Here is a 15531-nt window from a genome sequence, read left to right on the forward strand (position 1 = left end):
TTTTTTATTCATGCCAGTCCACTCGCTTTTCGGCCGCTTCCAGGGCTTTTTGGTCTTGCTCATACAGTCTACTGTAGGGCCTAACTCTCCCCCATTAGGCAGTTTTGTTATCAAACCTACATAGTGCTTTCCTCCACACACACATCAAAATAAGTTTTACATCACCTTGGTTCCGAGAGTTCTGGAACCTGTACATAAAATTGGAATAGAGATCAACATAAACTTATTGCTCATGAAAACCATGTTGTACCGCCATACAGTGAGACCAAATTGCTGTACACACTGGTACCTCTAACAACCGAGCAGCAAGTCCTCTTGCATTGACGCACGCCTGTATTCGTCGTGGCATACTATCCATAAGTTCATCAAGGCACTGTTGGTCTAGATTGTTCCACTCTTCAACAGTGATTCAGTGTAGATCCTTCAGAGAGGCTGGTGGGTCACATCGTCCATATACAGACCTTTTCAATCTATCCCAGGCATGTTTGATAGGGTTCATGTCTGGAGAACATGCTGGCCACTCTACTCGAGCGATGTCGTTATCCTGAAGGAAGTCATTCACAAGATGTGCACGGGGGCACAAATTGTCGTCCGTGAAGATGAATGCATCACCAATATGCAGTCGATATGGTTGCACTATCAGTCAGATGATGGCATTCATGTACTGTACAGCTGTTATCACGCCTTTCATGACTACCAGCAGTGCACATCGGCCCCAAATTATGCCACTCCAAAACAGCAGGGAACCTCCACCTTGCTGCACTTGCAGGACAGTGTGTCTAAGGCGTTCAGCCTGACCAGGTGACTACAAACATGTCTTTGACAATTGTCTGGTTGAAGAGAATGTGATGCCAATCCTGAAAGGTCCATTCAGCATGTTGTTGGGCCCATCTGCACCACACTGCCTGGTGTAGTGGTTGCAAAGATGGACCTTGTCATTGACATCGGGAGTGAAGATGCGCTGCATGCAGCCTATTGCACACAGTTTGAGTCATAACACAACGTCCTGTGGCTGCACAAAAAGGATTATTCAACATGGTGATGTTGCTGTCAGGGTTCCTCTGAGCCATAAGCTGTAGGTAGCGGTCATCCACTGCAGTAGTAAACATCACTCCGAGAAGCCTGGACACTTCCTTTGTTGAGAGCCCTTCCTGGCACAAAGTAACAATGCAGACATGATCAAACTGTGGTATTGACTGCCTAGGCATTGTTGAACTACAGACAACAAGAGCCTTGTACCTCCTTACTGGTGGAATGACTTGAACTGATCAGCTGTCGGACCCCCTCCGTCTAATAGGCACTGCTCATGCATAGTTGTTTACTCATTGGGTGGTTTTAGTGACATCTCTCAACAGTCAGAGGGACTGTGTCTGTGATGTAATATCCACAGTCAACATCTATCTTCAGGAGATCTGGGAACCAGGATGATGCAAAACTTTTTTTCATGTATGTATTTGACAATAACAAAGTCACCTTCTTTCAAGTTACGTTTTAATGATTCTAGGTCCAGTGCCAGTGATGTTTCCTTGACGGACTTGATGGTATCAACTTCTTCATTGAAATCTTCAGATTCACTTCCAGTTAAAGGTGTTAGCCATAATCAGAAGCACTGTCATCATGAAGACTGTTGCTTGCTAGTTCTTGCTTTCTATGCCGGGCTCCTTTTTTTGGTTTAGGTGTGAAGTTGATGCGCCTTCAAAGTACATTTCATTTTCGCTTGACTCATCGAACAAATTTGATTCCTTCTTCCCTACATATAATGAAACAGCTGTTTGAGCAGTTTAGGAAATTGATCCTTGGGCAAGGCTTTCATTGAAAGTCAATATCTTACGCCACTCCCTTTTCATAAGGCCATAGTCAGCAATGTTCAATGGTTGGGTGACATGTGTTGAATTGGGTGATAGACACACTAACTTTACATCATTATCCTCATAAGCTTTTGCAATTTCTAGGTTGATATGGGCACTTAAGATGTCCCCACTCATAACCTTGACACCAAGCAGCTTTTTCAACTGAAGAATTAAGGTGGTCATAAACCAATCTTCGAATGTCCCCAAATCAAACCACTCACTTTCTGTTCTGTTGTACCTGCATCCCACAGGATCACCTTCAGTCTGTCTAAAGAAGTACAAGACTTTGTTGACTACATTATGCATTCAACATACTCCTGCCCCCTTTTACAAATGGTCTCACTTGCTCCAGGGTTATGTCGCAGGTTTGTCTCATTATAATTCCATACGTTCTCATCTGGAACATTATTGAGAACAGTTTGTATGTTGCCAAAATAATCATGGACTACTGTTTCTTCAATAACTGCCCTTACTCATTTAATGTTGCTTGCTGTACGCATCGTTAACTTAGGGTGATGTTTTCTAAATGGCGCTGCCCAATCGGAACATGGAAAGTTGTTTTTAAAACTCTTTAAAGTATGCCCCTGTTTGTCAAGATAGTATTTTATGGAGCATCTTAAATAAAGATCAGTGGTAGGAAATCCAAATGTAGCTTACTTGTCAATATGAACCTCAAAGGCTTGATCTTCTTCTTGATTGACAACTGTAGGATGGCCATGTTTCTTTGCACGTAGGCCTACCGCTACCAGTAACCCATAGGTTTTAAGCTTATTTATTATTGTGCTTGTAGGTGCATTGTGATACTGTCTTGCAGTTCATTGTGTTCTTACTCCACTTCGTATATCCCTCAAACAAGCTTCCAAGGTGTCAGCATTATAATCAATGTACTTCCTTGAACCTGGCTTTCTCTTGCAGGTTCTTGTAATTCTGCGATCAGCAACTGGAACAAAAACAACGAAAATAATATTGCACAACAGTAAGGTATACAACAATGTTAGTAAAAATATTTTTGTTTCAATTTCGAAACAAAAAATGTATTTGTGAATTGATGGGGCTACTTTAGTCCAAATTAGGCCTGATACAAAGTTTTTAGGTGACATTTACAACAAGTTAAACATGTACTGATTAAAAAAAAAAGAATAAGGAAAAACAATTATCACACATACCTAACAGATTACAGAAGATGATATTTAGACACTTACCTTATTTTTATCTTGTTACCGAATTTGTCCACAATGAAAAGTTTGGAGGTAAACAAATCACATATCAAAACAAAGGCTTACAAAAATTCCAGTGTTGCCAATGGCGAAAATTTTAAATTACCCAAAACTATACAAATACCCTCAAGTAGGTTATAAAATAGATTTTAAACCAAAAAATACCAATATATCTCGTTTTGTTTGTTCAGCACAAAAGTTTAAAACTTCTTTTTGGTGTTGGACCAAAGTAGCTCCCCAAGAACCAAAGTAGCCCCGGTGGACAGTACCTTTTCATAGGTGTTACTATACCCCTCTTGATTTTCATGGCATATGTCAATATGGTATTCAAATTGTTCCCACACTGCAGTGACCTCCGACTGGTCCTTTGGTGCAGAGCCGAGTGGAGGGTCTGAATGAGAGGCTCAGGCAGTTCTGTGACCATATAGGCTGCAGATTTCTTGACTTTCGCCATTGGGTGGTGGGTTTCTGGGTTCCGCTTAATAGGTCAGGAGTCCACTAGACACAGGAGGTGGCTGCACGTGTAGCAGGGGCTGTGTGGGAGGGACTGGGCAGTTTTTTAGGTTAGAGGGGGTCAGGGAACCACACAAGGGGCGTCCATCCAAAAGTGAGCAGGTAAAACACAGTAAGGTCTGTGTGGAAGGGACTGGGCGGTTTTTTAGGTTAGAGGGTGTCAGGGAACCACAGAAGTGGGCAGGTAAAACACAGTAAGGTAGTTGTAGAAACAATTGGTATGGTAGTTGTAAATTGTCATAGCTGTATTGGGAAAGAACCAGAGCTCCAAGCCCCAATAGAAAGCACTGAAGCTCAAATAGTTGTAGGTACAGAGAGCTGGCTAAAGCCGGAAATAAGTTCAGCCAAAATTTATTCAAACGATCTAACAGTGTTCAAAAAGGATAGATTAAATACAGTTGGTGGTGGAGTATTTCTTGCAGTCAGAGGTAGTTTGCCTTGTAGCGAAACTGAAGTGGATAGTTCATGTGAAATAGTATGGGTAGAGATTATACCTCATAATCAGACTAAACTATTAATTGGATCATTTTACCAACCCCCAGACTCAGAAGATATAGTTGCTGAACAGTCAAAGAAAACTTGAGTCTCATTTCAAATAAGTACCCCGCTCATACAATTATAGTCGGTGGTGACTTCAATCTACCCTTGATATGCTGAAAAAATTATACGTTTAAAGCCGGCTGCAGGCATAAAACATCATCCGAAATTGTACTGAATGCTTTCTCAGAAAATTATTTTGAACAATTAGTTCATGAGCCCACTCGATGTGTAAATAGTTGCAAAAGCATACTTGACCTTTTAGCAACAAATAATCCTGGACAAATAGTGAGTATTGTGACGAATACAGGGATTAGCAACCACAAGGCAGTTGCTGCTAGGCTGAATACTGTAACACCTACAACCAGCAAACAGAAACGCAAAGTATACCTATTTTAAAAAAGCTGATAAAAATGCTCTTAACGCCTTTTTAAGAGACAGTCTTCACCCCTTCCTATCTGATCATGTAAGTGTAGAAGAGTTATGGAATGTTTTCAAAGAGATAGTATCAACAACAATTGAGAGATATATACCACATAAATTAATAAGTGATGGTACTGATCCCCCATGATACACAAAATGGGTCAGATTGTTGCAGAAGCAACGAAAAAAGCATGCCAAATTTAAAAGAACACAAAATCCCCAAGATTGGCAAAGTTTTACAGAAGTACAAAATATAGCGCGTACTTCAATGCAAGATGCTTTCAATAATTTCCACAATGAAATTCTGTCTCAAAATCTGGCAGAAAACCCAAAGAGATTCTTGTCATACATAAAGCACACCAGTGGCAAGATGCAATCAATACCTTCACTGCACGATAACAACCGTGGAGTCACTGATGACAGTGCCACTAAAGCAGAGTTATTAAACACAGTTTTCCGAAACTCCTTCACCAAAGAAGACAAAGTAAATATTCCTGAATTCCAATCAAGAACAACTGCCAAGATGAGAAACATAGAAGTAGATATCCTCGGTGTAACAAAGCAGCTTAAATCACTTAATAAAGGAAAGGCCTCTGGTCCAGATTGGATACCAGTCAGATTCCTCTCAAGAGTATGCTGATAAAATAGCTCCATATTTAGAAATTATATACAACCACTCACTCACCTAAAGATCCGTACCTAAAGACTGGAAAATTGCTCAAGCCACACCAATACCCAAAAAGGGAAGTAGGAGTAATCCGCTGAATTACAGGCCTATTTCACTAACGTCGATTCACAGTAGGGTTTTAGAGCGTATACTGTATTCTAACATTACGAAGTACCTCGAAGAAAACGATTTATTGACATATAGTCAGCACAGATTTAGAAAATATCGTTCTTGTGAAACACAAGTAGCTCTTTATACTCACGAAGTAATAAATGCTATCGACAGGGGATGTCAAATTGATTCCATATTATATATTTCCAGAAGGCTTTCAACACCGTTCCTCACAAGCGTCTTCTAACTAAACTGTATGCCTACGGAGTTTCGCCTGAGTAGTCCGACTGGATTCATGATTTCCTGTCAGAAAGGTCACAGTTCATAGTAATAGACAGAAAGTTGTCGAGTAAAACAGAAGTAATATCCGGCGTTCCCCAAGGAAGTGTGACAGGCCCTCTATTGTTCCTGATCTATATTAACGACTTAGGAAACAATCTGAGTAGCCATCCTAGATTGTTTGCAGATGATGATGTCATTTACCGTGTTGCAAAGTCACCAGATGATCAAAACAACTTGCAAAATGATTTAGATAAGATATCTGCATGGCGCGAAAAGTGGCAGTTGACCCTGAATAAAGAAAAGCGCGAAGTTATTCACATGAGTACTAAAAGAAATCAGCTAAATTTCCATTATGCGACAAGTCACACAAATCTGAGGGCTGTAAATTCAACTAAATACTTAGGGACTACAATTACAAATAACCTAAATTGGAACGATCACATAGATAATATTGTGGGTAGAGCAAACCAAAGACTGCGATTCATTGGCAGAACACTTACAAGGTGCAACAGGTCTACTAAGGAGACTGCTTACACCACGCTTGTCCGCCCTATTCTGGAGTATTGCTGTGCAGTGTGGGATCCACATCAGGTGGTACTAACGGATGACATCGAAAAAGTACAAAGAAGGGCAGCTCGTTTCGTATTATTGCGAAATAGGGGAGATAGTGTCACAGACATAACACGTGAATTGGAGTGGCAATCATTAAAACAAAGGCATTTTTCGTTGCGACGGGATCTCCTCATGATATTTCAATCACCAGTTTTCTTCTCTGATTGTGAAAACTTTGTGTTGCCACCCACCTACATAGGGATAAATGATCATCACAATAAAATAAGAGAAATCAGGGCTCATACAGAAAAATTTAAGTGCTCGTTTTTCCCGTGTGCCGTTCGAGAGTGGAACGGTAGAGAGAGAGCTTGAAGGTGGTTCATTGAACCCTCTGCCAGGCACTTTATTGTGAATAGCAAAGTAATCATGTAGATATAGATGTAGATGTACAGCTTTCACAGCTTCTGTTATGCAATGTCTCAGTTCATTCATTGTTGTTGGTGATGGGGGCACATAAACAGAGCCTATCCTAAACCCCCACAAGAAAAAATCAGATGCAATCAGGTCCGATGATGTTGAAGGCCAGTAACGTAAGGCTGAATAATTTGGTCCAGTGCAACCAATTCATTGTTCAGTAATCCTTTAATTTAAAAATTCCTGCACTTCCAGAAGCCAGTGCCCCATCCTGTTGATAATTGAAGTTGTTTCAATCAGTCTCCAACTGTGGGAAAGGAAAGCTCTCATGCATACTGACAGGCACTACGCAAAACATTGAACACGAAACACTTTCTGTTGTCCCAATACCATTCTTACTAAAACTGAAGTGGGCACACACTGCTGCTGCCTAGCAGGAACCATGTAAAACTTGGGAGTTTGCCCTTTCCAACAGTATGTTGTTCATGCACATATCTCAAAAAACATAATATTTATGATTTTTTAAATCAGATGATTCTTTTTGATACACCCTGTATAATGATATAAGTGGAATATCAAAGTGCCTATCACATTATATAGATATGATAAAACAAGCAAAAAAGTAGCTCAGGGTATAGGTATAAAATATATGTGCTCACTAGCACAAGGAAGGATATCAGTAATGCGAAATATACAACAACTGGTACAGGATTATAGTGTTCAATTGATATAATATCAAATGAAGGGAACATATAATACTGTAACAGAAGTATGTAGTACAACACATGTAACATGGTGCTAGAGTTCGAAGTTTGGTGTAACAAGCATATAGTATCATACCAGCAATTACTCAATGAGTTGTTGTTGTTGTGGTCTTCAGTCCTGAGACTGGTTTGATGCAGCTCTCCATGCTACTCTACCCTGTGCAAGCTTTTTCATCTCCCAGTACCTACTGCAGCCTACATCCTTCTGAATCTGCTTAGTGTATTCATCGCTTGGTCTCCCTCTATGATTTTTACCCTCCACGCTGCCCTCCAATACTACATTGGTGATCCCTTGATGTCTCACAACATGTCCTACCAACCGATCCCTTCTTCTAGTCAAGTTGTGCCTCTTCTCCCCAATTCTATTCAATACCTTCTCATTAGTTATGTGATCTATCCACCTAATCTTCAGCATTCTTCTATAGCACCACATTTCGAAAGCTTCTATTCTCTTCTTGTCTAAACTATTTATCGTCCATGTTTCACTTCCATACATGGCTACACTCCATACAAATACTTTCAGAAACAACTTCCTGGCATTTAAATCTATACTCAAAGTTAACAAATTTTTCTTCTTCAGAAACGCTTTCCTTGCCAATGCCAGTCTACATTTTATATCCACTCTACTTCGACCATCATCAGTTATTTTGCTCCCCAAATAGCAAAACTCCTTTACTACTTTAAGTGTCTCATTTCCTAATCTAATTCCCTCAGCATCACCCGACATAATTCGACTACATTCCATTATCCTCATTTTGCTTATGTTGATGTTCATCTTATACCCTCCTTTCAAGACACTGTCCATTCCATTCAACTGCTCTTCCAAGTCCTTTGCCGTCTCTGACAGACTTACAACGTCATCGGTGAACCTCAAAGTTTTTATTTCCTCTCCATGGATTTTAATACCTACTCCAAAGTTTTCTTTTGTTTCCTTTATTGCCTGCTCAATATACAGATTGAATAACATTGGGGATAAGCCAAAACCCTGTCTAACTCCCTTCCCGACCACTACTTCCCTTTCATGCCCCTCGACTCTTATAACTGCCATCTGGTTTCTGTACAAATTGTAAATAGCCTTACGCTCCCTGTATTTTACCCCTGCCACCTTCAGAATTTGAAAGAGAGTATTCCAATCAACATTGTCGAAAGCCTTCTCCAAGTCTACAAATGCTAGAAACGTAGGTTTGCCTTTCCTTAATCTTTCTTCTAAGATAAGTCGTAGGGTCAGTATTGCCTCACGTGTTCCAGTATTTCTACGGAATCCAAACTGATCTTCCCCGAGGTCAGCTTCTATCAGTTTTTCCATTCGTCTGTAAAGAATTCGCGTTAGTATTTTCCAGCTGTGACTTATTAAACTGATAGTTCGGTAATTTTCACATCTGTCAACACCTGCTTTCTTTGGGATTGGAATCATTATATTCTTGAAGTCTGAGGGTATTTCACCTGTCTCATACATCTTGCTCACAAGATGGTAGAGGTTTGTCAGGACTGGCTCTCCCAAGGCTGTCAGTAGTTCTAATGGAATGTTGTCTGCTCCGGGGGCCTTGTTTCGACTCAGGTCTTTCTGTGCTCTGTCAAACTCTTCACTCAGTATCATATCTCCCATTTCATCTTCATCTACATCCTCTTCCATTTCCATAACATTGTCCTCAAGTACATCGCCCTTGTATAAACCCTCTATATACTCCTTCCACCTTTCTGTTTTCCCTTCTTTGCTTAGAATTGGGTTTCCACCAAAGCTCTTGATATTCATGCAAGTGGTTCTCCTTTCTCCAAAGGTCTCTTTAATTTTCCTGTAGGCAGTAGCTATCTTACCCCCAGTGAGATAAGCCTCTACATCCTTACATTTGTCCTCTAGCCATCCCTGCATTAGCCATTTTACACTGTATGTCGATATCATTTTTGAGAGATTTGTTTTCCTTTTTGACTTAATGAGTTAGTGTATACAAATAATTTGCAGTATAGTGATATATGCAGGATACCAAAGTAACTTTTATTATATTATATAAATATATTACAACACAATCATAAAATATCATCACAGTTCGAAGTGTAGATATCAATTATCACAAGGAAGGACATCAGTAATGTTGAATATACTAACATCCACAGCATTACCGTGTTCAGTTGATGTAATACTTGAAAAGGGGGATACTTAATAGAATTTCAAATATATGTAATGCGGCAGAAGGTGTCACTGCTAGTGTAACATGGAGCTCTAAGTCTATGTTTGCTGTAATAAGCATACGTTATTTATATTAACAACAAGGAAGAATATCAATAATGTGAAGTATACTGATAACATGTACAATATTACAGTGTTCAATTGACTTAAAATTAAAAAAAAGAAACATGCAGCCTCATAACAGGTGATCCATCATACAACACAAGGTCTAGCTGCCAACATAACATGGTGTTTGTGGTCTAGGTTTTAATACAATAAGCTTGTAGTACGAGAACAGACAATAAGTAATAAGTAGTGTACATAAATAAGTTATTTTGTTGTAGCTATAAATTCGTAGATTTTCTAGACTCTAATTTTTTACCTTTAGTAACATTAGGTAAAACTTTTGTGTTACAGTGAATATCAGTAATTCTATGTTTCCTGGCTCAGAGGAGCCTGCTGTAAATGGTTGTATATTCATTCTTGTGTGCTCCTTGAATCTTGTAAAAAACAAATAACCCATCTGTACCACATAAAAACCACTGCACTCACCACATTTTAATTTGTAAACACCTGTTTTACTACATTTGTTGTCATTCCGCTTTAGGTTTAGACTTTAGCATATTAGAGGTATTAAAAGCAAGAATTACGTCTGATTTCTGAAAACGTCGTTCACTCTTTTCAGACGCTTTCCCTCTGTAAGTCACGGATATGTGTTTTAATTTTGGTTTCAGGTTTTTATTCTGATTTGAAGAAATTTTTATTTAGCTTTATTTTCAGTTTTACATGCGTCTTCTCCTAACTCCTGGGAACAGCCATTTACAACAGCATTCTATGTAGTCAATTCCTGCTATATACCGTACTTTTAACATACAGCTGTAACTAAAATATTCTATACAGCATTGTATTAAAATATGAACTCTTGCAGCACACTGGATGACAAGATGATGCTTAAATAATCATGTTACTATTTGTGGGAGCCCTAAAAACACTAAAAGCATGCTCACTATTTTGCTTTTTAGGACTATATCCAAGTAATTTATGGCATTGTCTTTCTATACTTTTTTTAACATCCAATTGTAACTTTAATATCCTATACAGCATTGTATTAAAACATGGAATCTCGTATTTATTTATTTAGTCCTTCAAATCCTATATGTATAGAATATATACAAGGATATTGGACATGGTTAGGTATTTACAATATAGAACACAGTTTGTATTGCAATCCTAAGGACTAGATATTGAAGTAATTTAGCAAAGATTCATGCATACAACAAACATTACAGGCAACATATAAAGTAGAATACTAATAATGCATCTTTATTTTTGTTGTTTGGCTTTTATATATTCTATCAGACTGTAAAAGCAATTATCACTTAAATATGCCTTTACTTCAGCCTTAAAACTACACAGTTTACCTATTGATTTAATATGGTTAGGTAGATTGTTGAAAATCTTTATCCCAGTATGTAGTGTGCCTTTTTGGCACAATGATGTTCTCAACTGTTTCATATGAAGGTCAGATTTTTGCTTTGTATTGTGTGCATTTATATCCTGATTTTTTAATAAGATATCCGGGTGTCTATCGATATATTGTTTGATGAAAGCTGATGTTTCGTAGATAAAAATGCAAGGAAGAGGAAGAACTGAGTTTTTTTAATATGGGTCTGCATGATTTGGTATTGTTTACCCCTTCAATAATTCTTAGCATTCTCTTTTCATTTTGAAAAGTTTAATATTTGTTGTTGTATTGCCCCAGAAGATTATGCCATATTTAATTACGGAATGCACATAGGAGTAGTATACATTTAACAGGCTGGCTTTGCTGCAACTAGTTTTTAAGATCCGTATCGTGTAACAGGTTTTGCTTAGTTTTCTTTGCAAATATTCAATGTGTACCTCCTATTTTGTGTTGTTCTGGAGCCAGAGTTCCAGAAATTTAGTGCTGTCAACACTTTCAAGAACTCTGTCCCTAAGTTCTATTTCTATGTTTGGGTGCCATCTTCCTTTTACATTATAGAAGTTCAGTGCTACTGTCTTTTCTTTGTTTATAATTAGCTTGTTGTAGCTGAACCACTGTTCTACACTGTTCATTGTTTGGATAGTGGAGTCTTTAAGTTTTTCTTCTGTTTTATCACTAAGGAAGCTTGTATCGTCTGCAAATTGGAGGGTAGTTTGGCAATACTTGTTGTACATAAGATCATTGACATAGATGAGAAACAGAATGGGTCCTAATACTGATCCTTGGGGGACGCCATATTTCAAATTTTCATATCCTGAATAGTAGTAGCTGATTTTGTTATGGCCAGTATATTGCACTTCAACCACCTGTTTGTGACCACATACGTATGTCTTGAGCCACTCATTGGATATACCTCTAATTCCTAATTGGTCAAGCTTCTGTAGTAGGGCATTATGGTCAATGACGTCAAAAGCTTTAGATAAATCAAGACATATGCCTGTCACAAACTCACTTGCATCCAGTTTAGTATAGATTTCATAAAGAAATTCAAATATTGCACTTTCAATTGAATAGCCTTTCCTGAAGCCATGTTGTGAAGAAGAGAGAATTTTATTTTTATTTGGGAAATCAGACAATCTCTTATAAAAAAAAACTTCTAAAATTTTTGAAAATATAGGCAGTAGGGCTATTGGTCTATAATTTGAAACACATTCTGGATTTCCTTTTTTGAACAGTGGTTTCAGTTTTGTTGTTTTTAAGCATGAAGGGAAGTTTCCTGATGCCAGTGAGCTGCTGCACAAGTGTGTCAAGGGTTCAGCTAAGGCAAGACAGCATTTTTTAATAATTGCATCTGGTATTCCATCAATTCCACATGAGTACCCTGTTCTCAAGGTTTTTATAACTGATGAAATTTCTTCAGTATTTGTGGGTGAAAGCAACAAAGATGTAGACACATTTCTCACTCTATTGCATGATGGAGGTGATATTTTGTTGTGTTCTTCCAGTCCACTCACCAACTGTTCACTTATGTTTGCAAAATATTTGTTGAAGGTCCCTGCAATTTCTGTTGGGCAAGAAATCATTTGTCCTTCATAAGTTCATATTTTTATATTGTTTAGTTTCACTTGTTGTTTGATTTTTTATAACTTCCCATATAGCTTTAGATTTGTTTTTTGAATTTTCAATGTATTTGTCATTTGCCATTGTTTTAGCTTTCCTTACAACATTTTTGAGGATCCTCTTGTAATTCTTCAGGTACAAATGAAATTCAGGAGGCATGTTCTGTGTCTTTGCTATATTGTGTAATCTTCTTTTCTCTGCACAAGAGATTCTAATACCTGTTGTAATCCATTTGTTCTTTTTGAAGTTAGGTTGACATTTTTGTTTTTTAATGGAAATGCAGTTTCAAAGTATGACATGAATATTTCCATGAATTTTTCAAACTTTTTGTTAGTATTTTCACAAGTATGCACTTCATATCAAGTTTCTTCACTTAGTCTCTGTACAAAAAGGTTTATTTGTATGTTAGTGAATTTCCTTGCTTCTTTTACAAGTTCCTCTTTCTCTGTTGTTTCACTTGGGGTGTGCAAAGCAATAAACTGTGCATAGGGATCACTGAAGCCAGTAAGATTTCCGGCACAGAAATTGTGATTTACATTTGTGTTTATTAATATCTGATCAATTGTTGAGCCAGTTGTTGCTGTAACTCTTGTAGGAGAGCCTATGGTGACTTTTATGTTACATGTTTCCAGTAGGGTCATCAAGCTTTGTTGGTCATTTCTTGAAAATCAATATTAAAATCTCCACATATGATCACTGTTTTGTTGGAGTTTTTTATAGTATTTAAAGCTGCTTCTAGTTGATGACAGAAATCATTGAAGTTCCCATCAGGGCTCCTATATACACAGATGATTATTAATTTTAATGCAGAGAGTTCAACTGCGGATACTTCAAAAACTTCCTCTTGAGCTAACAGTTCAATGGGTTTTATGTTATAATAATCAATGCCACTTTTAACAAATGTACATGACCCTCCATGACTGGATGTAATTCTAGAAAATGATGATGAAAGATTGAAGTCTGCAAGTTTTGTGACTGACATTGCTTCTTTAGGCAGCCAGTGTTCAGTTATACACATTACAGAAGCGTTTTTTTAGCTCATCAGTGCATAAAATTTCAACTCCACTTAATTTGTTTAGCAATGATTGGACATTTTGATGAATCAGCATGAAATTAAAGGATTTGTTAGGCTTTGGCATATTGTTAGACTTTGGCATATTTAATTGATCACTTACCTTTACCTTTACCTTGTCAATAAAAAATCATTGGGCATTTTTTATATGGTAACTGATCAAAGCTTTTGGTAGCAGTATTATTTAGTCTTTGCAGACTCAATTTTAATGAAGAGTTGTGACAAAGCAGAAATGATGGAAATCAAAAGTTATTGCAGTTATCTAGCAATATGGAAAATCTTCTAAGTTAATAGGTAATTTTGGAATGAAAGACCACATCCAAATTAAACAGCTATTTTTTGTCTTTTCAGTAAGCTCAACCAAAGTGTCAGTGCCAATTATAGCTAAACTACTTTAAATTTCCATGATCGCTCGACATGCTTTTAATCACCTGATTTTTATTATTACAATGACATCTATATCAATTAGTGCAAGGGTCCTTAATTGAGAATTACTAAATTTTAGTATACCTGATGGATGTCATGGTCATAAACCTGTGATTCCCATTGCATAGGCATAAATTAGTACTGCATACTTTATATATGTTGCTCATGAGCAATAATATACAAACGAAATAGGACGACAAAATAACGGCCAATAAAAGATTGATCTTCAGACCTACAGAATTTGCAAATTATTATAAATCAACAAAGTTCAGTTATATCCTGGAGTGAGTGTTGTTTATAAGGCTTGTGCCATTTTCAGTCAGACTGCACTCTTGCTCATTCTGTTCCGTCTGCTCTTAAGTCTTCATCTGATTTATTACTATTATTAACCCACCCTCAGGAATCACTTGTGTTGACTCTCCATTCGTTTAATTCAGGATGAGTGAACATGTTTTATAGCAATGAACAATGGACATCAAATTGCGTTTTGGTTCACGGAGTAGTATTTGCAGCTACAGTAACCATTCTATTTAATTGCGTGTGAAGCAATGAGGATCACTTCATCTACACTGTATGAAATTTTACTTTTTGAAGAAATAAGAATTATTACATTCCACTTACATCTGTATGAAGTACCTGTGTGTAAACATTATAGAGACTGCAAAAAGACCTGGTCATCATTGGTAGCATCTTGAAGACACAGTTAAAGATTCATAAACTTCCAATTGTGAACTTGAAAAGAAGCTTCTGGCTATTCATTTTAAGGGTAAGTCCTACAGCAGAAAGTTTCAGGTGGTGATCCAGCAAAACTGCATAGCTACCAAGATTTCTTCCACAACAGGTAGGTTTCATTATATGAAAGTGCCTTTCTTCTGGTTTTATAATCGAAGGGATATGGAATGTTTATCCATGGTCGTATTTTAGGTAATGTAAGAGGAAATAGATACTGAAAATAAAGCAAATTCCTTACAAAATTTGGTCTAAACAGTCCAATACAGTTATGGAGATATAATCGTGTCCATAAGTGTTAACCTTTTTAAGACTAAAGATTACACTTCATTTTATCCGTTGTGTTTTCAAACACACCAAATGTTAGTAAAGATGTTTCATATGTAACATTTGAATGCACTGCCTACTATGTAAACTGTTGAATGCACTGTCTACTATGTAAACTGTTCTGTCTTTGTTTATAATATATGGTCTTGTACTTGAATTTAAGTAAACATATAACACACAATATCTAAAAAATGCTCTTGTGGGTAAGCACTTGCTTCCAACAACCCCATGGGTACCATCGTTATCAACTTTTCATTGTGGACACAGTTATATGTGCATAAATATACTGGATTGTTTAGAGCAAATTCCATAAGGAATTGTATGCTTTCCTTTGAAAACCCATTGCCTCTTAAATTACCTAAAATACGATTGTGAATGAACACACCGTATTATTCTAA

Source organism: Schistocerca cancellata, chromosome 7, assembly GCF_023864275.1.
Source record: "Schistocerca cancellata isolate TAMUIC-IGC-003103 chromosome 7, iqSchCanc2.1, whole genome shotgun sequence".
In the NCBI taxonomy this organism is placed as follows: Eukaryota; Metazoa; Arthropoda; class Insecta; order Orthoptera; family Acrididae; genus Schistocerca; species Schistocerca cancellata.